The sequence below is a fragment of the Eptesicus fuscus genome, chromosome 23 (assembly GCF_027574615.1).
Source record: "Eptesicus fuscus isolate TK198812 chromosome 23, DD_ASM_mEF_20220401, whole genome shotgun sequence".
NCBI classification, from domain to species: Eukaryota; Metazoa; Chordata; class Mammalia; order Chiroptera; family Vespertilionidae; genus Eptesicus; species Eptesicus fuscus.
Window position 1 is genome coordinate 22,043,782 of NC_072495.1, and position 5,371 is coordinate 22,049,152.

Genomic DNA, 5,371 nt, shown 5'->3' on the forward strand with positions numbered 1-5,371 from the left:
ATCATAATAGCCATGCTGAGGATTCAAGAAAATCATAGCAATAAAATGGTTTGCCAACTGACAGGAGTTCTTAAGTAAACACCTCAGAGACGAGACTTTAGGCTGGCTCCCTCATCCCATTTTACAGATGGTGAAACTGAGGCCTGGCTACTTTGCTTCTTCGATGAACATTTAACTGAGCACCTGCTACACGCTAGGTCTTGTGCAGGGGACTGGGGATACAGAGAGAAGAATACCCTGTTGTGGCCTCAAGGAGCTCCCAGGCTAAGCAGAGGAGACAGACAGCAGGACAGGCAAAGACAAGACAGTGTGATAGGCACTGTGATGGGTGAGTACAGGCACCACGAGAGCCTAGTGGAGCTAGGTGTTGACCCCGTTGGAGGGGTGGGGTGGCGGTGGGGACTTTTCACAAGGGCTCAGCTAAAGAGGGAAGTACTTACCCAAAGTCAAGTTTATCTATTCGCTGAAGTTTGGAGGAGTCCAGCGAAGGTCCCTGTGTACCCAGCGATACATAACTCCTCCCTTGGGCTTCTCAATGCCGGGCACCCCACGGCTGGAGCATCGCGGGTTTCAGGTAAACCTTCTAAGAAAGTGCCAAGCCGCCTTCCTCCCGCCAGCCGAGAGGCCTGAATTAGCGGATGCTGTCCATGTCAGCGGCACGGGCATTTGGAGAAGTTTTTCCTTTGGGCAAGTCGGAGGAAGCAAAAGAGACAGCGAGCGCCGCAAGGAGGCTGGTCTTGAAAAGGAAGTAGGGGCGGGGGGGGGGTTCCAGAAGGGAAACTGGGGCCCAGGCCCTTCGTGGAAAGAGAAAGCAGACCCAGGGCCTGGCGGCTGCCTCGCCCCCCTCTCTGAGCCACACCCGTCTGAGCGAGCAGACTCACCCCCAATAGCATGACTGGCATCCCCTCCACAGCCGCCGGGGGGTTGGCTCCATGACCCCGGGTGGGTACCAAAGTCCACAAGTGCTCAAGCCACTCACACGAAACCGTGTGGTGCTTATAACATGTGAGGATGTGCCCATCACCCACGCACATCCTCACATGCACTTTGGATCATCGCTGGACGACTTATACCACCTAACCCAATGTAAATGCGGTGCAGATAGCTGGTCTACTGTATTGTTTAGGGAATAATGAAGAAAATAATGCAGGTGCATCTATTTTAACTAAGTTACACGTAGCATAGGTCAGCAACGGCAACACTTTCCTTTTTTATTTCGCAAAGATTCTTGACCCGCGGTTGGTTGAATCTGCAGAGGCGGAACCCGAGATACGGAGCGAGGGCCGGCTGCACTTAATTATTACGTGTTATTTTCTTGTGATGTTGCCAAAAAACCTCGTCTTTATGGCTTTCCCATTTAAAATGTGCTCATCTGAAAACAGAGAGGGGAGGGGAATGCTTTGAACGGAGGCCGCGGGCAAACGGTTCATAGCCTTCATATACAAAGAACTCTTAGATGTCAATAAGAAAAAGATGCACAAGCCAACCGGGGGGGGGGGGGGGAATGGAGATGGACTTGAAGAGGATAATTATAAGAGAAAAGGGAACAGCAAGATTATAAAGGCTGCTCCATGTTCATAAAGACCTGTAAAGTGAGGCGGCCACGCGTTCTCTCTCACCTTTCTCGTCAGGGAAGTTTGACTAGTAAGAGCTGGGAGAAGACTGCACCCAGTACAGAGCCGGGGAAGTGCAAGCCAGCACCACCCGTGGGGACAAATGTGTCCCAAAGCCTCAACGTCCTTAAAAACAGGCAAACCTTTGACCCAGCGATTTCACTTCTGGAACACTGTCCATAAAACACACACACACACACACACACACACACACACACACACACACACGAGAGAGAGAGAGAGAGAGAGAGAGAGAGAGAGAGAGAGAGAGAAAGAGGAAGGAAGGAAGGAAGGAAGGAAGGAAGGAAGGAAGGAAGGAAGGAAGGAAGGAAGGAAGGAAAGGAAGGAAGGAAAGGAAGGAAAGGAAGGAAGGAAGGAAGGAAAGAAGGAAGGAAGGAAGGAAAGGAAGGAAGGAAGGAAGGAAGAAAAGGAAGGAAGAAAAGGAAAGAAGGAAGAAAAGATTAAGAAAAAAAAAGCCCAAAGATGACATCCTAGAGTGGTCGCTGCAGCACTATTCATCACCGGAACAACCCGGTGAGAAATGATGCCATAAACCCCAAGACGAGACCTGTTTTCCATGCAGCCATCCGGATGGCGGAGGAACAAGGTGACAGGGAAGGAAGGAAGCTCGCAGTCCGAGGGGAAGCACGAGGGAGATTACCAGACACGAGGTTGGGACAGTGAGTGTGGAACCACAGTGCAGCAGAAGGTGGTGTATGATAGGCCTGCACACTGGAAACCTATGCCATCGTTTTAACCCGTGCCACCCCAAAAAATTTAATTGTAGAAACGCGGCGGGGGGGAGGAGGGTGGAAAGTGAGTATGCGTATCCACATTTACATGCTTACATGCGTCGGGTACATTGCAAGCACCCAACCACCATCCTGGGTCCATGAGTGAGTGGGTGAGCGAGTGACTGATGGGGAGGGCACCTGTAAGACCACCTCCGGGCTAGGACCCCGCTTTCGTCTCTGTCCTGAGAGTTAGTGCTGCCCCGTGGTAATGACCCTCATTTCATTTCATTCCAATCTTTAAAAATAAAAATTTTTTAAATTGATTTCAGAGAGGAAGGGAGAGGGAGAGGGAGAGAGAGAGAAACATCAATGATGAGAGTCATTGATTGGCTGCCCTCCTCCACTGGGGATCGAGCCTGCAACCCTGGGCATGTGCCCTGACCGGGGAATTGAACTGTGACCTCCTGGTTCATAGGTCGACACTCAACCACTGAGCCACGCCGGCCAGGCTCATTCCAATCTTGACCTCCCAGCTGACTGTCCCCGCAGCCCTGAGCCAGGGCCCTCCCCTCGCTGAGCCTCAGTTTCCTCATCTGTGAAATGGGGACTCGGAAAGCACCTCCCTTGTGGGGCTGCTGTGAGAGCAGCAGAGGGACGAAGGGAAACGCTGAGCTTCCTGCTTTTAAAACCCCGGTGAGCTCGCTGGCTTTTCCAAGTGCGCATGCATGACTTTGGAAACCTGAACATCTGACTAGAATTCTAGTCATTTGGATAAAAGTTAACTTTTAAGGAGAACCCGAAGGGGAAGACGTCTCTCCTGGACTAGCAGTCCCCTTTCCTGGCCCCTGCGGACGGGGTCAAAGCCACCCCTGGTACCTTGAGGCTGGTCTCCGCCCAGGTCTTCCTGAGGGCTCCCCTGGACGTCAGGCCACGCGAGGCTGTGCAGGAGGCCGGGTCCCCGGCTTCTTTCTCCCCATCACACTGTTCTTTGGCTGTGGCAGTGTGCCCAGCAAGCAGTTCATCTATTCATTCAACATCCCCTCGGACCCCACAGCGCGGCAGCCCCGCCCCCCGCCCTAGAACACCCTCACCCCACAGGCTCCTGGGGAGACGCAGCCTGTGCTGAGCTCCGAGCTGGTTGGGGCTGCTGTCCCGCCAGGGACAGACTCCGCCAGAGAAACAGCTGGAGGGAGGAGGGCGGGAGGGAGGGGCAGGAAACCGGGCCGAACGAGGGCGGGGGCGGCCAGCTGCAGGGAGTGGGGGCTGTGGGGAGGCTGTCCCTGCCAGCCAGGGCCCGGGCTGCTGGGTGGTGGCTGGTGGCAAGGCCTGCTGGGGTCGACCCGCCCCTCTGGCGGCCCAACCCAGCTGGGAGCCGTGCCCGCTGGCTGAGCACACACGGGGAGCACTTCAGCTGGGGAAGCACCGTGCTCCCTACAAGGGCCTCCAGACCGCTGGCTGCCGGTGTTCCCCCCACTCTGGCGCCTCTCACCCCAGGCCTCCGTGCGTGCTGTTCCTTCCACCTGAGTGCCCTTCCTGCCCCTGTCCGGGGCCTGATGACCTCTTGCTCCCTCTTTTATTATTATCATTATTATTATTATTATTACTACTAGAGGCCTGGTGCATGAAAATTCATGCACTGGAGGGGTGGTCCCTCAGCCAGGCCTGCCCCCTCTCACAGTCCGGGAGCCCTCAGGTGTGGGAGGTGACCCGACAATCAGGGGAAGGCGACGCCCCATCACACCTCTGCTGCTGTCACTGCTGGCAAAGCAAACCTCGGCAGGCCCTGGTTACCTGAGCCTTGGGTGGCCCTGGGCGGCTGGGCAGCCGCCATCTGAGGCTTGCCTGCACCTCAGGCCAGCCCTGGGCAGCTGGGGGGCTGAGGGGACTGGGGGACTCCAGAGGCAGGCACCGCCATCTTGTGGCTGTGGGCGCTGCCATCTTTGAGGGCGTGGCAGTCAATTAGCATATTCCCTCCTTATTGGCTGTGGGTGCCTTCATCTTTGCGATGGTGTGAGGGTCAATTAGCATATTCCCTCTTTATTAGATAGGATTATTTATTTTTTGTAAATTAAAACAGCAATGGTGTTTTGTTTTTTTTAAAGTATCAACTGAACAAAGGTGACACTGTTTTATCAGGTTTGCTTTTATTAAATGTTGTACGGAAGCAAAAGTCACATACGTGATAGGACTAGGCAGTGACATACCATTTCTGGGCAGAATGCATCAAACCTTTAACTACGTTCAGACCCCGTGCGGCTTGCAGACAGATTCTGTCTATGTACCTCACACCCTGTTTTACCAGCTGTTAATTATTTCATTGACTCAGTGCACCCTAGCTTATTTGATCAATACTTTCTTGGCGGTTGATTAGGTTATTCTCAACTTTTTAGCTACAATGAACACACTTGTCCAATTACTTTCTTATACAAAATCCTTATGGACATCTATATATATAAAAGGCTAAGTGACCTACCGTCCGTCCGACTGACCGGCCGGTACATATGACGTGCACTGGCAATTTAAAAATAAATGTTAACTCACACATGCATGATACATATAAAGCTCTCACTGGCGCCAATCACATGCGTGTTTTAATTTTATAATACTACCAGAGGCACGTTGCATGAAGATTCGTGCAATAGGCCTTCCTTTCCCTGGCTGCCGGCACCGGTTTTCCCCCGGCACCCGGGACCCAGGCCTTCGCTCTGGCTACCGCCTTCCGTCTTCGCTCTGGCCAGAGTCTTCGCTCGCTCCAGCCGGAGCCTTCAGTCTTTGTTCTGGCGCCGCTCCTGTAGCTCCCTCTGCCCCCCACTCTCCCCCTCATAGCAGGCGTCCCACCCCGCCTGGCCGCTCCGCGCCTGCATGCGTGCTGCCCAGAGGCCTGGAGCGGCTGGGGGGTGGGGCCACCACCATCTTTGGTGGATTAATTGCATACTCACTCCTGATTGGCTGGTGGGTGTTGTGAAGTGATGGTCAATTTGCATATTTTTCTTTTATTAGTGTAGATATTATATATGCTATTTT

General features: G+C 53.4%; 1 long non-coding RNA gene across 1 annotated transcript; it reads right to left on the reverse strand.

The window, feature by feature from the left end:
* Positions 1–1,155: 1,155 nt before the first annotated feature.
* LOC129148110 (uncharacterized) lies at positions 1,156–3,443 on the reverse strand. Its single transcript, XR_008555287.1, has 2 exons — positions 3,224–3,443; positions 1,156–1,372 (listed from the first exon to the last, which is right to left on the reverse strand). It is a non-coding gene; the product is annotated as an uncharacterized LOC129148110 (long non-coding RNA).
* Positions 3,444–5,371: the final 1,928 nt, after the last annotated feature.